Source organism: Hyperoodon ampullatus, assembly GCF_949752795.1.
Source record: "Hyperoodon ampullatus genome assembly, chromosome: 9".
NCBI lineage: Eukaryota > Metazoa > Chordata > Mammalia > Artiodactyla > Ziphiidae > Hyperoodon > Hyperoodon ampullatus.
In genome coordinates, this window is record NC_136922.1 from 7,960,983 (window position 1) to 7,987,396 (window position 26,414).

The 26,414-nt window shown below is 36.7% G+C and overlaps 1 pseudogene across 1 annotated transcript in view; it reads left to right on the forward strand.

Moving 5' to 3' along the window:
* The window catches only part of LOC307057951 (guanine nucleotide-binding protein G(t) subunit alpha-3-like), a 59,342-nt pseudogene that overhangs the window by 14,442 nt on the left and 18,486 nt on the right, over positions 1-26,414 (forward strand). Inside the window, exons 2-4 of the transcript in view lie at positions 9,180-9,222; positions 10,913-11,037; positions 12,088-12,131. The product of the transcript in view is annotated as a guanine nucleotide-binding protein G(t) subunit alpha-3-like (transcript). The remainder of the gene's footprint in view (positions 1-9,179; positions 9,223-10,912; positions 11,038-12,087; positions 12,132-26,414) is intronic.

Here is a 26,414-nt window from a genome sequence, read left to right on the forward strand (position 1 = left end):
TCTGATACCATATGACTACTGATGTGATTCATTAAAAAAAGACAATATTACTTACATCATATTTATGCTAAAATATTTACATTGGATCTAACCATATTGGACATTTTACAATAAATTGTCCTAGGCTTTAGAAAAATGCCAATGTCATGAAAACAAAATAACAACAACAATATAACAAGGGAAATATTCTAAATTAAGAGTTTAAATATTATAGCATAATATCCAAAGGAAAAGTGTAAGCGTTGATTGGATCTTGGGGCCAAGTCATATGAAATGCATGAAAAACATATTTTGGAACAATCAGATAAATCTGAATATGGAGTATATATTAGATAACATTTTGGATTTATACATCTCAATCGTGAAAATAGTATTCTGGTTTTCTGGGAAAATGGCCTATTCTTACGAGATGCATTCTGAAGTATTATGGGTGAAGTGTCTGATTGCTTTCAAGAGGTTCAGCAAATCAAAGCATAAATATGTGTATATATATATATCTATATACATACACACACATGTGTAGATTTATATATATATATATATATATTTATATATATATATATATATGAAACAAGACAAATGACAAAGTGGTAAGGTGAAGGGTATAAAAGGTATAAAATATAGGTTTCTAATGTATTATTTTCTCAAATTTCCATAGGTTTATAAGATTATTAAAATTAAAATTTGGGAAAAATAAATGCATTTTTTTGGCAAAAGAAAATATACAAATGTATATGTAAATTCATGTACATTTCCTTACAAATGAATTCTATGTGATATCTCATGAGCATATCACTTTAAAATCACAAACTTTTTAAGGAAATTCTTCTCAATGCATTATTTGATAAGCTTGACAACAAAATTTGGCCAATCTCCTTGACAAACAGAGATCCAAAAACCAAACCAAAATATTAGCAAACTGATTCCAACAATGTATAAAATGTACTAAAAAAAAAAAAAAAAAAAAAGAGCCAGAGGTGGGAAGGGTGTTATCTCAAGAATGCCTTGTTGAAATACTATTAGAAGATTAATATATTCACATTATCAAAGGAGAAAGATCATGCTTATGACAGCAGATACACGCATGCGTGCATATATGCATGCGCACACACAATAAACTTCTTTTTATCCATTCCAGATAAAAATTTTTATCACACTAGGAATAGAAGGCAATTCCTTAAACAGGATAAATAGTATGTACAAAAACCTGCAGTAATTGTCATATTTAATGGGGAACATTTAGCATCATTAACTACAGACAGTGAACAAGGACTTATGATGATGAATGAGCCTGACAGCTTCCTCCTTGACCTTCTCCTCTTCAATGCTCTTATCAGGGATTTGGGTAAAGATAGATAAGGCAACATTTCACACTTGAGTAAGATTCAGAATTTGGAAGGATATAGTGACAGGAAAATCAATATTCCAAGTGATCTCAACTAGCAGAAATGCTTGGCCCAAATGAGCAAAATGGAATTTAACAGCTATCTTCAACTGAGGCTCAAAATCAACTATAGTCATGCAGTATACACATGTAGTATGTGGGAGAATCTGTTTGCTAAGAGGTGATGTGAAAAGAGTAGCAACAAATTAACTGCTACAAGCTCAATACAGGTAAAAAAAAAAGAAAAGTAGTAAAGCTACAAAAAAATCCCAACCAACAAAAAAGAAAAGAAGAAGAAAAGAGACAAACTAATCATGGTCTTTATTAAGAAAAATGTTGTATTTAGAAATAAGTACCAGGATTGAAGGAGTCCTATGTTGCACCCCTATCTTACTACATCAGAATATCAGTGCTCTCAATAAAATCACCTGATATCTATGGCACCATTTTCAGTAGGACAGTGTTTCAAAAGGACATTGGCTCTTGCATGGAGTGTGGTTCAGAGGGTAAGGAATCTAAAACTCATGTTCCATGAGGAAGGGTTAAAGGAGTGGAACATATTATACTTGAAAAGTCTCTTGGAAAAAAGGTGGGGCATGCTTAAAATAATAGAGAATGTTGAGGGCTCACTGTAAGTTAGAGTATGCACCAGGTACTTTATATGTTAATCTACCCAAACCCTAAGAGGTAGATATTAATAAGTCAATTTTATGAAAGAGGATACTCTCAGAAATTAATTTTGATCAAGACACCCAAAGTCAGCAATGAGTACACGCTCACTTTTATTTAATTCCAAAGCATGAGTTTGCTTATTACATTGTTCTACCCCGTCTAGCCTATTTGAAGGGTTGTAATGTGAAAGAGACAGGTAAGTTTGTTGTTGCTCAATGAGAAAGAGGAATAGTGAGTGTAATAAAATCAAGTCACTTCAAAAAGGGTTACCCTAAGAATCTTTTAAGCCAACAGTCCACCAACAGATGACAAGCAGACACTGCAAACCCATATGTCTATGAAAGTTCACTTCTTCCATATTAACTTAAAATAAGTGATTTTAAAATAACTTATGTCTTGACATCATTTTGATATTGACATTACCAGTGTATACCTAAAAAGAAAGCAACAGGGCTTTCCTGGTGGTGCAGTGGTTAAGAATCCACCTGCCAATGCAGGGGACATGGGTTCGAGCCCTGGTCCAGGAAGATCCCACATGCTGTGGAGCAACTAAGCCCATGCACCACAACTACTGAGCCTGCGTCCTAGAGCCCACAAGCCACAACTACTGAGCCCACATGTCACAACTACCGAAGCCCACCTGCCTAGAGCCCGTGCTCCGCAACAAGAGAAGCCACTGCAATGAGAAGCCCACGCACCACAACGAAGACTAGTCCCTGCTCGCCACAACTAGAGAAAGCCCGCGTGCAGCAGTGAAGACCCAACACAGCCAAAAATAAATAAATAAAATAATTTTTTTAAAAAAGAAAGCAACATTATAGCATTAATATGCGAGTCAGGAGACTTAATCTCTTTGTTTTAAAGTAGGTCTGAGACTTTGGATGAGTATCATAATCTCTACTAGACTCATTTTTCTCATGCATAGAAGGAAGATAAGTGCACAGCTGGTTGATTTCTAGTGTTTCATTCTTCTGCACAATTATGTGATTTTAAGACCACCTATAAAAAACTTCTGCATGATTGATTATAAGTCACAGTTTATTTTCATTTTGCCTGTTTTAACAAGTTGTATGAAATGAGTGAGCAGGCCTCAAGTGTGTTCAGGTGAAATTCAGTTACAGGTATAAATATCATGTAGCTTTAAAAATTTTTTGGTATTTGCAAATGAAAATGTGGAATAAAATCTCTAATTTATACCTATTAAGAATAAAATAATTTGTATCAAAGTATGAATTAAGTATAAATTTAAATATTTAATTATTTGAAACACTTTCTACTTGTAAGAAATAAATGCATATCTCGTTAAAATTCCCTTGATACCCCTTGACCCCTTACTGATGACCACAAATAGGAAGGAATATTATTTCAGGATGCCCTTGGCCTGTGTAAACACGCTATTGTTATGTCTATATTTGGCTCTCTAACACGGTCTAATCTTACAAGAATGGAATGATTATTGTGAACTAAGACGTAGAAACGCTGTGAGAATGGTACTCAATAATTTATTAACTTTGCAGTGGGGTTCCAAATAATAGGTGAGATTTTGGACAGATGGGCTTTTCTTCAGGAATTTTCTGGTTAATGTTGTAGTTGCCTATACTGGACCTTCATATGGAAGACTGAGGTCACCATATAGAGGAAGAAATGATCCAGGTGACTTTTTTTTAAGTTTTCCAAAAGAAAATATTAATGTTTCACACAGAGTTTCATTGATGAGTACATACTATTTTTCAAAAGTGATTATTTGACACACATCATGAAAGATAAGTTACCAACAATCTTTGGATAATACCATACTCACTAGTGTCAGAAATAATTCTGGAAACTTGCCAGGTCTTAGTGTCATCAGTATGATTACCAACTGGCCATATTTATGAAGTATAAAAGACCATTTTAAATGTATATTAACTCTCTCAGTCTAAAAATCACTTTTTTTTCAAAATTTGTAATAAATTTTTGACTACGTAATACAGAGTTAATATAATGAAATTTGGTTGTGATTATTTAAAAATTTTGTGTGTGTCCAATAGTGGTTCTTAATTGATACTGTATTTGTCCATGATACATATGCTGGTACAATTCTGGAAAATTCTTTACACACTTTTTATATTATTCTCATGGTAGATAACTGAAATTAAATGAAAATTATCTAAATTATTTTTACTTCATTGTAGAAATCATAGATATTATAGCATTATGTAAGGAAATGTAATTGATAGTCAGAAATGAGACATTCTTTTCTCATTCTCACATTTTCTCCAAAGTGTTTTCCCCAATATTTCCACTCTAGTTGAACAAAATGCAGTATTAAATACACCTGAATGGACAAGTACTGGAATTCCTATTGGTCCTATTGGTTTTCCTCCCACTTCACCATAACTCTGAAATTTTCCATACAGCAAAATTGAAAACATATATTTAGAGAAGATATTCTACAAATCTTTCAGCTGTGTAGGATGATGCTACAATTTCTAATGTCTACTTCTACTGTTGGAGTTTTTTAAAAAACTACCAAGAACAGTTTTATAATCTTATTGGCCAACTTTTCTTTCAAAGTGACGCACAGCCTGGAGCAAAATAGCAAATTATATAAAGCCAGCAAACCAAGATACTGTGCAAAGCTCCTTGATTTACTCTTGTCACTGTCACAAACAAATAACGCTCAGCCACTCAAAATAATATAGCCAGTTGTCTTCCAAAAACATGAGGTGAGATTTTAATATGATTTTCATTTTAATCTCAAATGTTTCATTCTTGGACATGGAAGCCTCTGTTAAATGAAACAGTTATGCCCAATCTGTGAGTTCCTGTTTGATTACATTAAAAGTCTATGAAGAGGGCCTCCCTGGTGGCGCAGTGGTTGGGAGTCCGCCTGCTGATGCGGGGGATGCGGGTTCGTGCCCCGGTCTGGGAGGATCCCGTGTGCCGCGGAGCGGCTGGGCCCGTGAGCCATGGCCGCTGGGCCTGCACGTCCGGAGCCTGTGCTCCGCGACGGGAGAGGCCACAGCAGTGAGAGGCCCGCGTACCGCAAAAAAAAAAAAAAAAAAAAAGTCTATGAAGAAAGATTAGCAAATTGCTGAGACTGATTTTGCATTTATCAACTTTGTTGCCGAATTTCACACTGTGTGGTGTGGACCACACTAGCCTAAAACCATGAAGCCAAGTATGCTGGAGGTTTACCCAAGAGGAAGAATCGATAAATCATCGCTGGCAATAAAATCTTATTTTCCATAGCTTCACCGTTCTGATTCCCTCAATATCCTGTAAGGTGGGCAGCTCTTTCAGATAAGTGCAGAAACTGGACATATTTAAATATGCCTAAGGAAAAAAAAATTGCTGTAAAGTATAATTAGATTCAGGGGTCATTATATCTGTTCATCACAGCTTAAGAAAACATGGAGTCAGGCAGAAATGATTCTATGTGAAGAAACTGATACAAAACACAGGGGACAAAATTTTATTTTTCAAGCATTCAATATGAGTTTAAAGAACGTATTTATTTCATTGAGATTCTACTATTAGGCACTTTTCTAGGTGCTTCAGATATGTAAGTGAACAAAACAGGCTAATTTCCCTGCCCTTGTTGAATTTACCTTGCAGTTTTGGAAGACAGACGGGAAAAGTTAAAAACAACATGTGAATAATTTGTAACTTTGTAGAATGAGGTAAGTACTAGGAAAAAAGTGGGGTAAGGAAAGGAAGATAATGGGTGACAGTGGGGTTAAAAGTTTAAATAGGGTAGTCAGGGTCCTCTGATTCAATATGGATTTTCATATAATTTGAATAAAATTCTGAGATTCAGGGTTACCAGAAGCCATATTATTTTTGCTTTCATAAAGTCATACTAGGGGCTTCCCTGGTGGTGCAGTGGTTGAGAATCTGTCTGCTAATGCAGGGGACACGGGTTTGAGCCCTGGTCTGGGAAGATCCCACATGCCACGGAGCAACTAGGCCCGTGAGCCACAACTACTGAGCCTGCGCATCTGGAGCCTGTGCTCCACAACAAGAGAGGCCGCGATAGTGAGAGGCCCGCGCACGGCGATGAGGAGTGGCCCCCCCCGACACAACTAGAGAAAGCCCTCACACAGAAACGAAGACCCAACACAGCCAAAAATTAATTAATTAATTAATTAATTAACTAATTAAAGTCATACTAGTTTTGGTAAAACAAGGCAGTTGATTGCCATGCTGGTAAGGGATATGTTTATGTCTGTTAATTAGTTTTCCTGAATTTGGGTTTCTCCTGGAAATTCTTTAAATTGCCTTAGTTGTGCCACTTTGAAATTTGTCCAAAATTAACAAGCATACAGACTTTGAAGATGTCCTGTAACCCAATTTCACAATAATATTTCAAGGCCTTTGCTTCTCTTAAGGATACAGAAATTAGTATAAGACTAAAAATTTACTCATTGGCATGTTATATCAGGTCCTTGGTCAATATCATATTTCAATGATTTTCACATATTTCACATATTTCATTGATGAATGGTAATTATAACCTGAGGATACATTTTAAAAGATATGATTTCATATCAATTATAAAACACTGAGTTTTCCTCAATGCTTTAGAGTTTAGTGATTCTATATAAAACTTTTATGAACAAATTTGTATTATCAGGTTTTACCAATTCTTGGTGACTCCCTGATTTTCTCCCATCTATAAAACCAGAACATCCAAACTTCAAGAAATTGCCTGACATCACTAAAAAGTCTACAAATAACAAATGCTGGAGAGGGTGTGGAGAAAAGGGAGCCCTTCTACACTGTAGGTGTAGTTGGTGCAGCCACGGTGGAAAACAGCATGCAGGTTCCTCGGAAAACTAAAAATAGAATTACCATATGATCCAGCAATCCCATTCCTGGGCATATATTCAGACAAAACTCTAATTCCAAAAGATACATGCACCCCTAAGTTCATAGCAGCACTATTCACAGTAGCCAAGACATGGAAACAACCTAACTGTCCATCGACAGATGAATGGATAAAGAAGATGTGGCACATATATGCAATGGATATTACTCAGCCATAAAAGAGAATGCAATAATGCCATTTGCAGCAACATGGATGCAACTAGAGATGATCATACTAAGTGAAGTAAGTCAGAAAGAGAAAGACAAATACCGTATGATATCACTTATGTGTGGAATCTAAAATACGACACAAATGAACCTATCTATGAAACAGAAACAGAATCAGGGACATAGGGAACAGACTGGTGGCTGCCAAGGGGATGGGGGTGGGAGAGGGATGGATTGGGAGTTTGGGATTAGCAGAGGCAAACTATTATATTTAGAATGGATAAACAACAAGGTCCTACCGTATAGCACAGGGAACTATATTCAGTATCCTGTGATAAACCATAATGGAAAAGAATATGTAAAAGGATGTGTGTGTGTATATATGTATGTGTGTGTGTGTGTGTGTGTGTGTGTGTGTGTGTATATATATAAATGAGTCACTTTGTTCTACAAAAATAATTAACACAACACTGTAAATCAACTATATTTCAATAAAAAAAAAAAAGTTGCCTGAATTTGCTCCTTCCCCACCCACATCCCTTACATGTTTAGGACTCATAGATGAGTAAAAAAATTGAAAGATTGTTTTTACGGTCTATCCATACCCTACATATTATAGTAGTTTTAATCAAATTCTCTCATCATTTTCACTCTCAAGAGTCATATTCCTTTTTAGTCTCTTTTCATACAGTTGCCATTTTTATTCTATTAATCATTTTGAACATCCTTATATGAATTCTCCTGAGTCCCATTGCATTTATCCTTACAAATCACTTCAAATTAATTTTGGTTTGTTGTCATTTCAGAGTCAATGTTCTTTTTCCACATGGACATTCAGTTGCTTCCACATCATTTGTGTAATACATGTAGGGTGTCTTTAGACTGTTCTGTTTTACAAAACACTGCAATGTTTCTTATGACCTTGATTCTCAAATAACATCACTTTATGTTTTATTTTGTGTTGTAGTTTGCAAATGATTTCATGCGTATTATGTCATCATGGTCTTCTAATAATCTTGAGGTAAGTATTCTCAGTTTATAGATGAGGAAAATAAGAGGTTAAAGGATTTACTGAAGATCTCTCTCACACACGCACACACGTACATACACACACACACACACAAGCACACATTCAAGCACAGAGCCAAATCCTCAAATCTAAGTCATCACACTTTATTTCAGTACTTCTTGGTTTTCACTTCCCAAATAAATACGCCTTACAGGTAAAGGAGACTCAAGAAATATGCTCAAAAGGCCTTGAGGCATAACCTGAAATAATCACTGATCTTTTCATTAAAGGTTCATGTTTTAAATTTTTTAAATCATGTGAATTTTGTATCCTTCTACATGTTTGCCAACTATACCAAAATAAAGTTGTACATTGCATATCATCAACTAAATAGATGTCCCAGATAAATGCAACTGGTTCTCTATGACATTACCACCACCCCGCCCCTCCCCCAGGAATGTGTAATCCATTTTGAGACATTCCTATATCACTGTTATCCCACATGCTCTTTAGGTTTGCTTAGTATTATTAACAACTTTCCTATGCTTAAATCAAAGAGAAAGTGCCTGTATAACAAGGTAAACATGATGACAAAAACAAGAGCCCATCCTTCAATCAAAATAGTCTTTGAACTCTTCTGGAAATAAAAGATTATTGTCTCAGGTTTTTATTTTCCTTGCTGTTTAATCAAATAGGATATAGGAGGAGACATTCTGGGAGAATGAGTGTGATCTAGAGACTATGAAGTTGGGACTATTTTGGGGGAGAGTTGCAAACGCAGGAGATAGAAGCATTCCAAATTATGTTCGAATGCAATAGAAGTTTTTCCTGATGGTATACACTTCTTGTTTTAGAAAATACTCTCTACCTTGGAGCCAGACCTATATCTGAATCTAATATCAAAACAGAGGGGTTGCTACTATCATTGAAAGCAGACAACTAATAATACCTTTCAAAACTTGCCAGATTACTCTCCTTCTTTACATTGGAGAGGTGTCTGTAAAAGATTTACCCACAAGAAAGTGATAGTCACAGGTTTTAATATCTATATGAACTTGGTGTATCAGTTGATAACACTCCCAGGAGGAGTTGCAGGAGGAGGAGAATCTGGAAAAAGTACCATTGTGAAAGAAATGAAGTAGGTATTTTAAACGTTTAATATTTGATTTCTGTCTGTCCGTGTATTTGCCCATTACTAAAATAAATACTTTTGGAAAATCTGATGGATAGTCTCTAAATCACAGGTAGTGGCAGAGCTGTCACATTTCCTGTGCAAATATTCCTCCTACACTTTAGCAGAAAGCATAACAGATGAGTAATATTGTAATTTCCATTTTTCTTTTGTATTTTGCCTCTCAAACTTAATAGCAATTATGTTTCAAATATATTAGTATAGGTATGATTTATGGTCAAAATTGTGAACATAAGCCATAAACATTTCAAAATATGTCAGTGATCCATTTGAATTTAGGAGGAAACAATATTTTTAACCTAATTGGCAGTTTGTATACCTGGGAATGAAATGCATATTTAAAGTTTTTACCATCATGGATATCAATTTATTTTTCATTTATTTTCTCTACATTTTTTTTCTCTTTCTAATAAAATACACAGACCTGAATTTCTTAATAAGGACATAACACAAAAATGCTGTAATTCAAGAATGTGATGTCTAAATGAGTAAAATGGCATTGATAAGGGGAGATGAATACATGAAATCTCATGGCTCTGTCACTGCTGGAGAATTTTAAAGGAACGTTATTGATATAGGAGAAGAAGATAATGAAAAATAAGCTCAACTTCATTGATTAGCTCTAGTAGTTTTCTGGTAGCATCTTTAGGATTCTCTATGTATAGTATCATGTCATCTGCAAACAGTGACAGCATTACTTCTTCTTTTCCGATTTGGATTCCTTTTATTTCCTTTTCTTCTCTGATTGCTGTGGCTAAAACTTCTAAAACTATGTTGAATAAGAGTGGTGAGAGTGGGCAAGCTTGTCTTGTTCCTTATCTTAGTGGAAATGCTTTCATTTTTTCAAATGGAATATTACTCAGCCATAAAAAGAAACGAAATTGAGCTATTTGTAATGAGGTGGATAGACCTAGAGTCTTTCATACAGAGTGAAGTAAGTCAGAAAGAGAAAGACAGTATGCTAACACATATATACGGAATTTAAGAAAAAAAATGTCATGAAGAACCTAGGGGTAAGACAGGAATAAAGACAAAGACCTACTAGAGAATGGACTTGAGGATATGGGGAGCAGGAAGGGTAAGCTGTGACAAAGCGAGAGAGAGGCATGGACATATGTATACTATCAAACGTAAGGTAGATAGCTAGTGGGAAGCAGCCGCATAGCACTGGGAGATCAGCTCGGTGCTTTGTGACCGCCTGGAGGGGTGGGATAGGGAGGGTGGGAGGGAGAGAGACACAAGAGGGAAGAGACATGGGAACATATGTTTATGTATAACTGATTCACTTTGTTATAAAGCAGAAACTAACACACCATTGTAAAGCAATTATACTCCAATAAAGATGTAAATAAAATAAAATAAAATAAAAAATAAAATATGTATGAATGATAAAAAAAAAAAGAAAAGTAAGCTCAAAAATGATTATGTTTGAGGATCTTGTTCTTTGGAACATATCCTGTGAGGGGATGATCCTAGTTAATGATGAAATTATCTGTTTGTAATCTAAACCAGGTTTTTTTTCTTCTTCCTAGGTAATAATGTAAGTTCCATAACAACCAGTATCTAAGTCCCACTTTTGAAATCTTCTGTCACCTCCATCTGCAACAAATTTTTAACTTTTTTCCTGTCTTTGAAGAACAGGACTTCTTGATCATGGTCCCCGATCACACTGCTTTGGGGGCCTCAGCTCCATCCTGCCCCCAGGTCATCTCACATTCTCTTATAACACCACAGCTGTGTTCACCTGTTCTTTTCCTTCAGGTTGTAATCATGCTTGGATCCCTCTTACCCTTCTTACCTCTCTATTCTCTATGGGGTTAAATGCAGTTAAAACAACAACCACAACTATTTGGCTATATAAAAATTAAAACAAAGAAAAAATAGAAAACTAGAAAAATATCTATAATAAATATGATAAATGATGAATATACAGATTAAGAATAACAATAAGCTGCCCAATATATAGAAATAGGATGAGGCTATGAATCAATAGTTCAAAGACAAAATTTCAAATATCTATTAAATATATATATATTTTTAGTTGAACTTCACTAATAAAAAATAAATAAAAATTAAAGCAATAATGAGTTATTTTTCATCTTAGTAAATCAGTGAATAATTTAAAAATAATATTACCCAATAGGGTGAAGTTTTGAGAAGTGAATATTTCTCATGACTACCTGTAAAATTATATGCTACAGAAAAGTTGTAGAAATAGTTTTTCTAATATACAAAGTAAGCTGGGAAAATAATTATTGATCTTCCAAATACATTTCTGATCATTTTAATAATGAAATAATTTAAATGTTAAAATGTATAAAAATAAAAGAATGTAAATATGAAAATATGGAAATTTATGTACAAAGATATTTATATCAGTCTTATTTAAAATAATTAAATATGGGAAAGAATAAAGTACCTTAAAATAAAACACAACAAATAGATTGTGAAATTACAGGACTATTTACCCTTCAATTAATATTTTACATTCATTACAAGTTATATGTAGGTGAGAAACTCCTAATAAAAGAAAATACTTACGTTAAGTGAAAAACCAAAATACAAGACTGCATAGAAATCTTTATCTTTATCTTATCTATTTATGATCAAATAGATAATTTTTTAAAGTGGGAAAACACATACACATATTGAAAAAATTTTCTGTCAGTAGTAGGATTTAAAGTAACATTTCACTTTTATTTTGAATATTGCTGAGCTTTTCACATTTTCTACAATGAGCAAATATTACTTTTATTATTAACAAAAGCATCATTCTCCTCATTCTGCCCCATCCCTCTTTTCTTTTCTCAGCAGAGCCTCCATTAAGAATAGTCAACATGGAAGATGGCGGTAGAGTAAGACGCGGAGGTCACCTTCCTCCCCACAGATACATCAGAAATACATCTACACGTGGAACTGCTCCTACAGAACACCTACTGAATGCTGACAGAAGACCTCAGACCGCCCAAAAGACAAAAAAGTCCCCACGTACCTGGGTAGGGCAATAGAAAAAAGAATAAACAGAGACAAAAGAAGAGGGATGGGACCTGTACCAGTGGGAGGGAGCTTTGAAGGAGAAAAGGTTTCCACACACTAGGAAGCCCCTTCGTGGGCGGAGACTGTGGGTGGCAGAGAGGGAAAGCTTTACAGCCGTGGAGTAGAGTGCAGCAACAGGGGTGCAGAGGGCAAAGTGGAGAGATTCCCACACAGAGGATCGGTGCCGACCATCACTCACCAGCCCAAGAGGCTTGTCTGCTCGGCCGGCGGGGCCGGCGGGGCTGGGAGCTGAGGCTCGGGCTTCGGTCAGAGCGCAGGGAGAGGACTGGGGTTGGCGGTGTGAACACAGCCTGCAGGGTGTTAGTGTGCCATGGCTGGCCAGGAGGGAGTCCGGGAAAATGTCTGGACCTGCTGAAGAGGCAAGAGGCTTTTTCTTGCCTCTTTGTTTCCTGGTGCGCAAGGAGAGGGGATTAAGAGCGCCGCTTAAAGGAGCTCCATAGACGGGCGCGAGCCGCGGCTAAAAGCGTGGACCACAGAGACGGGCATGAGACGCTAAGGCTGCTGCTGCCGCCACCAAGAAGCCTATGAGTGAGCTCAGGTCACATCTCCACACCTCCCCTCCTGAGAGCCTATGCAGCCCACCACTGCCAGGGTCCCAGGATCCAGGGCCAACTTCCCCAGGAGAACACACGGAGCGCCTCAGGCTGCTGCAACGTCACACTGGCCTCTGCCGCTGCAGGCTCGCCCCGCATTCCGTACCCCTCCCTACCCCTGGCCTGAGTGAGCCAGGGCCCCCGAATCAGCTGCTACTTTAACCCCGTCCTGTCTGAGCGAAGAACAGATGCCCTCAGGCGACCTACCCGCAGAGGCAGAGCCAAATCCAAAGCTGAGCCCCGGGAGCTGCGCGAACAAAGAAGAGAAAGGGGAATCTCTCCCAGAAGCCTCAGAAGCAGCGGATTAGAGCTCCACAATCAACTTAATGTACCCTGCATCTGTGGAATACCTGAATAGACAACGAATCATCCCAAATTGAGGAGGTGGATTTGGGGAGAAAGATATACTATTTTTTCCCCTTTTCCTCTTTTTGTATGTGTATGCTTCTGTGTGAGATTTTGTCTGTATAGTTTTGCTTTCACCATTTGTCCTAGGATCTGTCCGTCCATTCTTTTTTCTTTTAAAAATTTTTTCATAATAATTATTTTTTATTTTAATAAATTTATTTTATCTTATTTTATTTTTTCCTCTTTCTTTCTATTTTTTCTCCCTTTTATTCTGAGCCGTGTGGATGAAAGGCTCTTGGTGCTCCAGCCAGGAGTCAGTGCTATGCCTCTGAGGTGGGAGAGCCAACTTTAGGACACGGGTCCACAAGAGACCTTCCAGCTCCACATAATATCAAATGGCGAAAATCTCCAAGAGATCTCCATCTCAACATCAACACCCAGCTTCACTCAATGACCAGCAAGCTACAGTGCCGGACACCCTATGCCAAACGACTAGCAGAACAGGAACACAGCCCCGTCCATTAGCAGAGAGGCTGCCTAAAATCATAATAAGGTCACAGACACCCTAAAACACACCACCAGACGTGGACCTGCCCACCAGAAAGACAAGAACCACCCTCAACCACCAGAACACAGGCACTAGTCCCCTCCACCAGGAAGTCTACACAACACACTGAATCAACCTTAGCCACTGGGGACAGATACCAAAAACAACGGGAACTACGAACCTGCAGCTTGAGAAAAGGAGACCACAAACACAGTAAGATAAGCAAAATGGGAAGACAGAAAAACACACAGCAGATGAAGGAGCAAGCTTAAAAGCCAACAGACCTAACAACTGAAGAGGAAATAGGCAGTCTACCTAAAAAAGAATTCAGAATAATGTTAGTAAAGATGATCCAAAATCTTGGAAATACAATAGAGAAAATTCATGAAACATTTAACAAGGACCTAGAAGAACTAAACATGAAACAAACAATGATGAACAACACAATAAAGGAAATTAAAGATACTCTAGAAGGGATCAATAGCAGAATAACTGAGGCAGAAGAACGGATAAGTGACCTGGAAGATAAAACAGTGGAAATAACTACTGCAGAGCAGAATAAAAAAAAAAAGAATGAAAGAACTGAGGACAGTCTCAGAGACCTCTGGAAAAACATTAAACGCACCAATATTCGACTTACAGGGGTCCCAGAAGAAGAAGTCAAAAAGAAAGGGACTGAGAAAATATTTGAAGAGATTATAGTTGAAAACTTCCCTAATATGGGAAAGGAAATAGTTAATCAAGTCCAGGAAGCACAGAGAGTCCCATACAGGATAAATCCAAGGAGAAACACGGCAAGACACATATTAATCAAACTGTCAAAAATTAAATACAAATAAAACATATTAAAAGCAGCAAGGGAAAAACAACAAAAAACACACAAGGGAATCCCCATAAGGCTAACAGCTGATCTTTCAGCAGAAACTTGGAAGCCAGAAGGGATTGGCAGGACATATTTAAAGTGATGAAGGAGTAAAACCTACAACCAAGATTACTCTAACCAGCAAGGATCTCATTCAGATTTGATGGAGAAATTAAAGCCTTTACAGACAAACAAAAGGTGAAAGAGTTCAACACCACCAAACCAGCTTTACAACAAATGCTAAAGGAACTTCTCTAGGCAAGAAACACAACAGAAGGAAAAGACCTACAATAACAAACCCAAAACAATTAAGAAAATTGGAATAGGAGCATACATTTCGATAATTACCTTAAATGTAAATGGATTAAATGCTCCCACCAAAAGACACAGACTGGCTGAATGGATACAAAAACAAGACCATATATATGCTGTCTACAAGACACCCACTTCAGACCTAGGGACACATACAGACTGAAAGTGAGGGGATGGAAAGAGATATTCCATGCAAATGGAAACCAAAAGAAAGCTGAAGTAGCAATTCTCATATCAGACAAAACAGACTTTTAAATAAGGACTGTTACAAGAGACAAAGAAGGACACTACACAATGATCAAGGGATCGATCCAAAAGAAGATATAACAATTGTAAATATTTATGCACCCAACATAGGAGCACCTCAATACATAAGGCAAATACTAACAGCCATAACAGGGGAAATTGACAGTAACACAATCATAGTAGGGGACCTTAACACTCCACTTTCACCAATGGACAGATCATCCAAAATGAAAATAAATAAGGAAACACAAGCTTTAAATGATACATTAAACAAGATGGACTTGACTGATATTTATAGGACATTCCATCCAAAAACAACAGAATACACAATTTCTCAAGTGCTCATGGAATATTCTCCAGGATAGATCATATCTTGGGTCACAAATCAATCCTTGGTAAATGTAAGAAAGTTGAAATTGTGTCAAGTATCTTTTCCGACCACAATACTAGGAGACTAGATATCAATTATAGGAAAAGATCCGTAAAAAATACAAACACATGGAGGCTAAACAATACACTACTTAATAACCAAGAGATAACTGAAGAACTCAGAGGAAATAAAAAAAATACCTAGGAACAAATGACAATGAAAACAAAACGAACCAAAACCTGTGGGATGCAGCAAAAGCAGTTCTAAGAGGGAAGTTTATAGCAATACAATCCTATCTTCAGAAACAGGAAACATTTCGAATAAACAACCTAACCTTGCACCTAAAGCAATTAGAGAAAGAAGAAAAAAAAAAAGTTAGCAGAAGGAACAAAATCATAAAGATCAGATCAGAAATAAATGAAAAAGAAATGAAGGAAATGAAAGCAAAGATCAATAAAACTAAAAGCTGGTTCTCTGAGAAGAAACACAAAATTGATAAACCATTAGCCAGACTCATCAAGAAAAAAAGGGAGAAGACTCAAATCAATAGAATTAGAAATGAAGAAGGAGAAGTAACAACTGACACTGCAGAAACACAAAGGATCATGAGAGATCACTACAAGCAACACTATGCCAATAAAATGGACAACCTGGAAGAAATGGACAAATTCTTAGAAATGCACAACCTGCCGAGACTGAACCAGGAAGAAATAGAAAATATGAACAGACCAATCACAAGCACTGAAATTGAAAATGTGATTTAAAATCTTCGAACAAACAAAAGCCCAGGACCAGATGGCTTCACAGGCGAATTCTATCAAACATTTAGAGAAGAGCTAACACCTATCCTTCTCAAACTCTTCGAAAATATAGCAGAGGGAGGAACACTCCCAAACTCATTCTACGAGGACACCATCACCCTGATACCAAAACCAGACAAAGATGTCACAAACAAAGAAAACTACAGGCCAATATCACTGATGAACACAGATGCAAAAATCCTCAACAAAATACTAGCAAACAGAATTCAACAGCACATTAAAAGGATCATACACCATGATCAAGTGTGGTTTGTTCCAGGAATGCAAGGATTCTTCAGTATAAACAAATCAATCAATGTGATACACCATATTACCAAACTGAAGGAGAAAAACCGTGTGATCATCTCAATAGATGCACAAAATTCTTTTGACAATATTAAACACCAATTTATGATAAAAACCCTGCAGAAAGTAGGCATAGAGGGAACTTTCCTCAACGTAATAAAGGCCATATATTACAAACTCACAGCTAACATCATCCTCAATGGTGAAAAACTGAAACCATTTCCAATAAGATCAGGAACAAGACAAGGTTGCCCACTCTCACCACTCTTATTCAACATAGTTTTGGAAGCTTTAGCCACAGTAATCAGAGAAGAATAAGAAATAAAAGGAATCCAAATTGGAAAAGAAGAAGTAAAGCTGTCACTGTATGTAGATGACATGGTACTACACATAGAGAATCCTAAAGATGCTACCAGAAAACTACTAGAGCTAATCAATGAATCTGGTAAAGTAGCAGGATACAAAATTAATGCACAGAAATCTCTGGCATTCCTATATACTAACGATGAAAAATCTGAAAGGGAAATTAAGAACACACTCCCATTTACCATTGCAACAAAAAGAATAAAATATCTAGGAATAAACCTACCTAAGGAGACAAAAGACCTGTATGCAGAAAATTATAAGACACTGATGAAAGAAATTAAAGATGATACAAATTGATGGCGAGATATACCATGTTCTTGGATTAGAAGGATCAACATTGTGAAAATGACTCTACTACCCAAAGCAATCTACAGATTCAATGCAATCCCTATCAAACAACCACTGACATTTTTCACAGAACTAGAAGAAAAAATTTCACATTTTGTATGTAAACACAAAAGACCCCGAATAGCCAAAGCAAGCTTGAGAATGAGAAACAGAGCTAGAGGAATCAGGCTCCCTGACTTCAGACTATACTACAAAGCTACAGCAATCAAGACCTTATGGTATGGGCACAAAAGCAGAAATATAGATCAATGGAACAGGATAGAAAGCCCAGAGATAAACACGGGCACATATGGTCACCTTATCTTTGATAAAGGAGGCAGGAATGTACAGTGGTGAAAGGACAGCCTCTTCAATAAGCGGTGCTCGGAAAACTGGACAGTTACATTAAAAGTATGAGATTAGAACACTCCCTAACACCATACACAAAAATAAGCTCAAAATGGATTAAAGACCTAAATGTAAGGCCAGAAACTATTAAACTCTTAGAGGAAAACATAGGCAGAACACTCTATGACATAAATCACAGCAAGATCCTTTTTCACCCACCTCCTAGAGAAATGGAAATAAAAACAAAAATAAACAAATGGGGGCCTCCCTGGTGGCGCAGTGGTTGAGAGTCCGCCTGCCGATGCAGGGGATACGGGTTCGTGCCCCGGTCTGGGAGGATCCCATATGCCGCGGAGCGGCTGGGCCCGTGGGCCATGGCCGCTGAGCCTGCGCGTCCGGAGCCTGTGCTCCGCAACGGGAGAGGCCACAACAGTGAGAGGCCCGCGTACCGCAAAAAAAAAAAAAAAAAAAAAAAAAAAAAAAAAAAAAAAAAAAAAAAAAAAAAACAAATGGGACCAAATGAAACTTAAAAGCTTTTGCACAGCAAAGGAAACCATAAACTAGACCAAAAGACAACCCTCAGAATGGGAGAAAATATTTGCAAATGAAGCAACTGACAAAGGATTAATCTCCAAAATTTATAAACAGCTCATGCAGCTCAATAGCAAGAAAACAAACAACCCAATCCAAAAATGGGCAGAAGACTTAAATAGACATTTCTCCAAAGGAGATATACAGACTGCCAACAAACACATGAAAGAATGCTCAACATCATTAATCATTAGAGAAATGCAAATCAAAACTACAATGAGATATCATCTCACACTGGTCAGAATGGCCATCATCAAAAAATCTAGAAATAATAAATGCTGGAGAGTGTGTGGAGAAAAGGGAACACTCTTGCACTGTTGATGGGAATGTAAATTGATACAGCCACTATGGAGAACAGTATGGAGGTTCCTTAAAAAACTAAAAATAGAACTACCATATGACCCAGCAATCCCACTACTGGGCATAAATCCTGAGAAAACCATAATTCAAAAAGAGTCATGTACCAAAATGTTCATTGCAGCTCTATTCACAATAGCCAGGACGTGGAAGCAACCTAAGTGTCCATCATCAGGTGAATGGATAAAGAAGTTGTGGCACATATATACAATGGAATATTACTTGGCCATAAAAAGAAATGAAACTGAGTGATTTGTAGTGAGGTGGATGGACCTAGAGACTGTCATACAGAGTGAAGTAAGTCAGAAAGAGAAAAACAAATACCGTATGCTAACACATATACATGGAATCTAAGAAAAAAAAAGGTCACGAAGAACCTAGGGGTAAGATGGGAATAAATACACAGACCTACTAGAGAATGGACTTGAGGATATGGGGAGCAGGAAGGGTAAGCTGTGACAAAGTGAAAGAGCGGCATGGACATATATACACTACCAAACGTAAGGTAGATAGCTAGTGGGAAGCAGCCGCATAGCACAGGGAGATCAGCTCGGTGCTTTGTGACCGCCTGGAGGGGTGGGATAGGGAGGGTGGGAGGGAGGGAGACGCAAGAGGGAAGAGATATGGGAACATACGTATATGTATAACTGATTCACTTTGTTATAAAGCAGAAACTAACACACCATTGTAAAGCAATTATACTCCAATAAAGATGTTAAAAAAAAAAAAACAGTGAACACTAGCTCTCTTCTTCCACTTTCTATCTGTCCTTCAACATTTCCATTGCTCTTGCCTCTGGCACGTCACAGAAATTGCCCTTATAAATGTCAGTTATAATTTCCTAATTGCCATTTTTTAGGAATTAATCATGAGGGTAAGCCGTGACAAAACGAAAGAGAGGCATGGACATATATACACTACCAAACGTAAGGTAGATAGATAGTGGGAAGCAGCCGCAGAGCACAGGGAGATCAGCTCGGTGCTTTGTGACCGCCTGGAGGGGTGGGATGGGGAGGGTGGGAGGGAGGGAGATGCATGAGGGAAGGGATGTGGGAACAGATGTATATGTATGACTGATTCACTTTGTTATAAAGCAGAAACTAATAAAAATAAATAAAATAAAATAAAAAATATAAAAAAAAAGAAAAACAATAAACAACCTCTTTTTGGAACTTCAAAAAAAAATGAGTCCTTATTTTAATTCCACTTGACTTCATTGAGTTTTTCCCTCCTAAAACTTTACCCTGGCTTTTAGGATCACTCCCTTTCCCAGTTCATCTCCAAACTCTACTATCCTCCCCGATTCTTTGACTACATCTTCATTGTTGGTGTCTCTACTGTATCAGGTCCTCTTCTCTGCTTACTCTATGCCTCCATCACATGAAAATCGCTTAAGTCCCCCAATTTTCACAATCATCTTCAAGGGGACTGTACCAGAATATTTCTTCCAAACTCAGACACTTGTCTGAACTAGGGAAGCAGATAATATCTACCTCTATATTCTGTGGATAGGTCTACATCAGAATAAAGAACATTAAACTTATCTGCCCATCTGGGCTGTAGTCCCCTACAATGAATCACAGCAACAGCAGCCTCTAAAGAAATAAATCTAGGTGTAGTTATACTGACCCCTCACTCTCTTACCAAGTTATGCTACATCTACGTAAGGTATGTTTCCCAACATGTCACTTAACTCTACTGTCACTGCCTTAGTTCAAAACCTCAGCATTTCTGACCTGGATTAATAACGGCATCTTGCTGTGTTGTTTCTACTTCCCCGCCTCTTCCTTCCACTGCATTATCCACACTGCCACCAACTGATCTCTGAAAAAATGATTGTATCTCCTTCATAAATTGAATGCTTCACCTATGCTATCAAGATGAAACTCCGAGACGTGGTAAATCAACAGTTCAGAATGCAGCTCTTGCCTATCTCTTCATCCTAACATCCCATAATTTCCCCCTTCCTACTTCCTGCTTCAGAAATGCAGGACTAAAACAGTTCTGTGGACTACCATGCTATGGGTGGCAATACAGCTTAGTGGCTAAGATCACAGGCTCTAAAAGCAAACTGTGTTTGTTGAACAGCTGTACTACACACTAACATTTTAAGTCAGGGATAGTGTCTTAATGTATCTGTGCCTATGTTTCTTACCTGTAAAATGTAGGTGATAATTTTACCTACTTTAAATTAAGGCTTATTGTAAGAAATAAGACATAGAAAGCACTTAAAACAATGTTTGGCACATACTGAAAGCTTGATGATTGTCAGCATCTATTTGGTCACACAGATCCTTCTGCCTAAAATGTTCTTTTTCCTTTTGACTCTGGAAATAACTATTTATCCTTGAAAAAATCAGCTGATCATCACTGCTGCCAGGCAGTCTCCCTGATCCCTTACAACCACTCCCAATAGAGTTGATCACTTTTTCTAGTTCATCATACCACCTGCCAGGATTTTTGCTAAACACAATCACACTGTACAAAAACAGGATTTCATGCCCTACCTTCCTGTAATCTACTACTCTCCAATAGAACTTTCTGTGGTGACAGGAACGTTACACCTATGCTCTCCATATGTGGCTAGTGTGATTGAGGAACTAAACTTTTAATTTTACTTAATTAACATGTCTGGTGGCTACTGTATGGGGCAATGGAGCACTAGTCTGTTTCTAGGGAGGAGGGACTTTTATAATTCATTCATTCTCTTCAGTGCATGAAATATGTTACTGAAAATGCCCAGTAAATGCTTTTTAATTTGAACAGATCTAGGAACGAACTTCCAGGCAGAGAGCTGTGTCTCACATCAACTGCAGCCCTTAAAAAGCAATATTGCTTAAGTCCCACTACAGCTGGATTTTGTTAACTGTGCTTTTGTCAATTTGCTTGGTGAAAGATATTTCCTCATTCTATGAGAAAAGTATAGCAATCAGAATCTGTTCCAGGAAGAAAACCTAAATGCCCCCAAGTTTATTTATAATTGCCATTTAAATTTAATAATTAAAGTAATATTCTAATTTCAATTTTTGACAGAGAACTGGGATTTCTTTAATGAACTTATTCCTGATCTATCCATAAAGACATTTTACTGTTTTTTTCCTACAGCCTTTAATTGACTATTTTATTCACTTATTTAAGTTATTTAATTGCTTGCTACAGCAGGACAAACATGGCCATTTTTGAAGTAGAAATACAGCCATTATTGGCAATCAAATATTGAAAACAATAAATAATAGGTATACGTACTGCCTTTACTCCTTTCACTAAGAAGAGTCCTTGTATTTGAAGGTTCTAATATCTTGGGAGGCATTTGTGTTGTTTTTTCCCCCTATGCTAAAGCCTCTATGTGTATGGATGCAACACAAATCCTTAGTAATATGTCATTCAAATGATGCCTGATGAACACACAAGCACTTTTAAAAGCAGTAAGAAAAAATAAAACAGAAAGGAACAAGAACATATTGTGCAAAAAAGTGATTAGCATACACAAAGACCTTAACTTTCAATAGGTGTGTATTCCAAAACTAGTAGTAAAACTTTGATCTCTGATTGAATGAGTGCAAGGGAAAGAAGAGCTCAGCCAAATTAAATGTCTAGGCATTTCAACTTTGACAACTCAGCGGCAGGTACACACCATGGAACAGTGACAATGGATTTAACAGAGGGTAATTACTGCCATTAAAGAGAATGCCTTTGTTACTGTTATAAATAGAAAGTAGGCACTCCTATTTTCCAGTGTGTCTTAAGTGATAGGACAAGATGTGAATGTTATGCTGAATTACTTCATTTCCTCTAGACATCATGTTATAAACACTACAAAAAGTTTCAGAACTCTGTGTATACCTTTGTCCTCGGAATACTGAAATCTTTCTTTTGAAAAGAAATAAACTTGCTAAGTAAAAAGCTAATGACTGACCCTTAAGAGACAACCTAGTATAATCCCCTTATTTAAAGATGTAAAAAAAAAAAAGAAGGGCCAGAGAGGATTAGCAAGTTGACCTGCATTAAATAGCCAGAGTTTAGGGGAAAACCCACTTCTCCTGGCTTCCATTATAGTGCTTTTCCCCTATACAAGGATTTTTGTAAAAATATTTCCTTTATTTTCTTCCTTCTAAGCAATAATAGTTCCTCAGACAGGTTTGCCTTCTGCAATTCTTTGAGGATGATTTAGCAATGCTTGAATTTGCATGTGTAATATTCCATTTATTTGTATCACAACCTTGCCCACTGCTACTTAAATGTATTTTTTGTTTCATGCAGCCCAATGTTTGCAAATCAGTGATGCCAGTCGTCACTAAATACCTGAAATGTGTTGGTTAAGAGTCTTAATCATCTGGCATGCAGGTGGAGTGAAAACAGACTCTGTACATTGCTGCCATTATGCTAACTACAAAATAGAAATAAATGTCATTTATTCAAACCCTACATTAAATGGTGTAAACAGAGTAACTTAAGAAGCGCTAAGCAATTGACATAACTTCTTAGGAGTACTTATGTCCTCAAGTATCAAGCATCACAGTTGTCAGGTACTATATAGCTCACATTTTGATTTCGATTAATGTAGATTATAGCAGTTTCAATCACATTCTTCAGTATTTAATTTTAAGATTAATACACTCTCTACCTGGCTTAAACTGTTTATTCAACAGATAGTTGCTAAGCATTTTGCTTATGTGTGGCTTTCAGAGATCTGGTGTCCTATGGCTTTCAATTTAGCTTTCAATTTACTTATACAGTTTATATGTTTTGATTTATTTTATACAGTTTGTACATCATCACACAGATTGCCATTCAAGGAGAGAAAGTATCCTAACTGAAAATATACATAAGCTTTATTAGTCACTGGTTCTGTAAGTCTGGACAAGTTACTTAGGTTTCAGATTTTTCATCCACAAAGTGTTAGTGCTTTCATCATTAAATTACAATGACTATTACAGGAGGAAGCAAAACCATAAGAAACCCACATAAACACAAAGTATTGAAGAACGTAAGCTCCCAGTAAATATTAGGTATTTTTACTTTCCAATAATCACATTGAATGTAGGCTCATTAACACTTATGTATGGAAGTCTACATATCCAATACCATTTGAAAAAGGTTTTTTTCATTAAACTATTATTTATATGGCAGACATCTGACTGGACACTAGGAATATACTGAGGAATCAGCAGTAAATGAGATGGAAATAGTATTTGCCCTCTAGAGAAGAAAGATTGGTGTTGAATAAGTAATTACAAAGTATGAGCTATTTCAAAAGAGCAGCATAGCTAGATATGGAACTAAATCCTCCTCACGTGTAGAGAGAATTACTGAGAAAGGGAAGACTATCACTAATGAGGATGGGGCGGAACTAATAAATTTCCCTTTGGAAATGCTGAGTTTGTAATTCTGTGAGCCATCCACATGTATGAACAGTTGAAAATGTGCATTTGAAGTTCAAAGGGGATATTTGGTTAGAGACTTAAGTCTCAGTGTTACTGCGATACCCTTACACTAAGGCATATAATTTACATTAAGGAAGGGGATGGGATGGAAGAGATCAAGTGCTTAGATTGAGAAGAGAAGGGCACTAAGGTGAATGGAGACATAGGTAACAATGTTGAAAAACTCCAACATTTTCCGGTCATTTGAGAGGAATAGGAAACTTTGGAGAAAATGATGGAACAGTAAGAAGAAAACCAGGAGAATATGGAATCACGGAATTTGAGTGAAGTGCTCCAAAGCAAGGTGATCTAAATTGAAAGGTCTTAAGAGGTCAAGAAGGTAGTATATTTCAAAGAATCTAATGGATTTAATAATGTAGAGATTATGGGAGAGGTTTCAGAAAAGTTGTGAATGCAGAATCCATGAAGTGTGTTCAGAAATGAGTATGAGAACAGAGTTTAAAGAACTATCGCTGAGGATTATGAGAGAGAGAGAGAATCTATAGTTGAAGGGGAATACAGCTAAAGGGGGGGGTCATTCTTGTTTCTTTTGGTTTAATGTTTGATAAACTAATTTCATGAGTATATAACTTTTAAAGAGGGTGAAGTTGAAGAAACAAGAGGGGGAAATAATAAAGGCATTCACTCTCTCTGAATATTCCTATATTCTATTTTAGAGCATCTAAGGCAATCACTAGACCAACATAAAAGAATGCTGAAAATTAACACTTTAATTACACATTTTGGGTGTTGTGACCATCTTTGACATAGCACCCTATGAAGTGAATCCTATAATTTCAACTAAAGAACACTGATTCCTCAAGATGTTCTATGATAAATGTTCTGTAATCAAATAAGTTTGGGATACATATGTACTATAACAACTTATTGGAAATTTACCAACAGTATTTGTAAGCAAAGGCTCTGAAAATCCTATAGCTAAAACGTGGTATTCTGAACCTGACACTTCTGCAAATTATTAGGCTATGATATCCTTTCCTTCCATTGATATATCAATATTTTTTCCACAACCTTTTGAAATATGATTCTAGGGTTCAGAATGAGTTCCACAAGGTTCTAGGATCATCTGAGGTCCCTAATATTGATGAAGAAAGTCTGAGTAACTTGTTGAGGAAACATATATTTCACTTCCTATGCAACATAATTCTAGAACTATCCAACATTAAGAAAATGAGCTATTCTAGAACCACCATAATTCCCAAGCTTTTCCAAATACATGATAGGGAAAAAAAATTTCTTTAGGATGCCCCTCATACCCACTGTGAATTATTTGAAACTTTTGGAAAATTATTACACATCCCTTAAAATTTCTCTAGAACATGAGGTCTGAGCTAATTAGTATATTCATTTTACTGATTCATCCATTCAACAATATTTCAGGGACATGTACTATGTGTTAGGTTCTGTTCTTGGTTTTAAGGATATAGAAATGAACAAAACAATAAAATCTCTGCCTTCATATGCTTATAGTCTAATATAAAAGATATAAAGAACTGTGTACTATATAGGTAGCAATAAGTGCTATGAAGAAAAATCAAGGAGGTTAAGGGGCTAGAAAGTGATAAAAGAATGAAAAAAAGGGTGGTAGGGAAGGCATTCTCGAGGAGGTGGTATTTGGGAAGAGATGAAGATTTGGGAAGATTTCAATGAAGTAGGAAGTGAGCCACAGGAAACACACGAAGAGATCAGACATTCTCAAAAGCTCTGAAATGGGGGCTTGGAGAGTTCAAGGAATAGTAAGGAGTCCAGTGTGTCTTGAGGAAAGAGGGACAAAAGTGCAGGGGTAGGGGGGAGACAGGAAATAAAATTAGAAAGGAAGATGTGGCTAAAACTGTAGAGCCTTGTGAGCCACAGTAAGGAATTTGGAATTTTATTGGAGTTTGATGGGAAATTACTGGAGTTTTTTTTTTTTTTTTAATCTGGAAGATAATAGGTAGGAGTTTGATGTTCAATCAATTTGGCTGTTATATAGAAGACTGTTCATAATAGCTGTTAATTTTGGTGTGATGTATTTCAAAAATTCAAATTTCACTGGTGGGCCCAATCCCTTAAACAATATCAATTTGGACTCTTTAATTATCATCAACCCTTTGATAACTGTAGAAGAACTTCAAGAATTGAATTGCAGTATGTCTAATAGGATATTATTTATGGTTAAAAAAATATGTTGCCAGTTATTCTCAACTCAGGCTGCACATTTGAGACAACTGGGAGATTTTTTAAACTACCTTTGCAGACTGTGGCACCTAGAGATTCAGACTCAT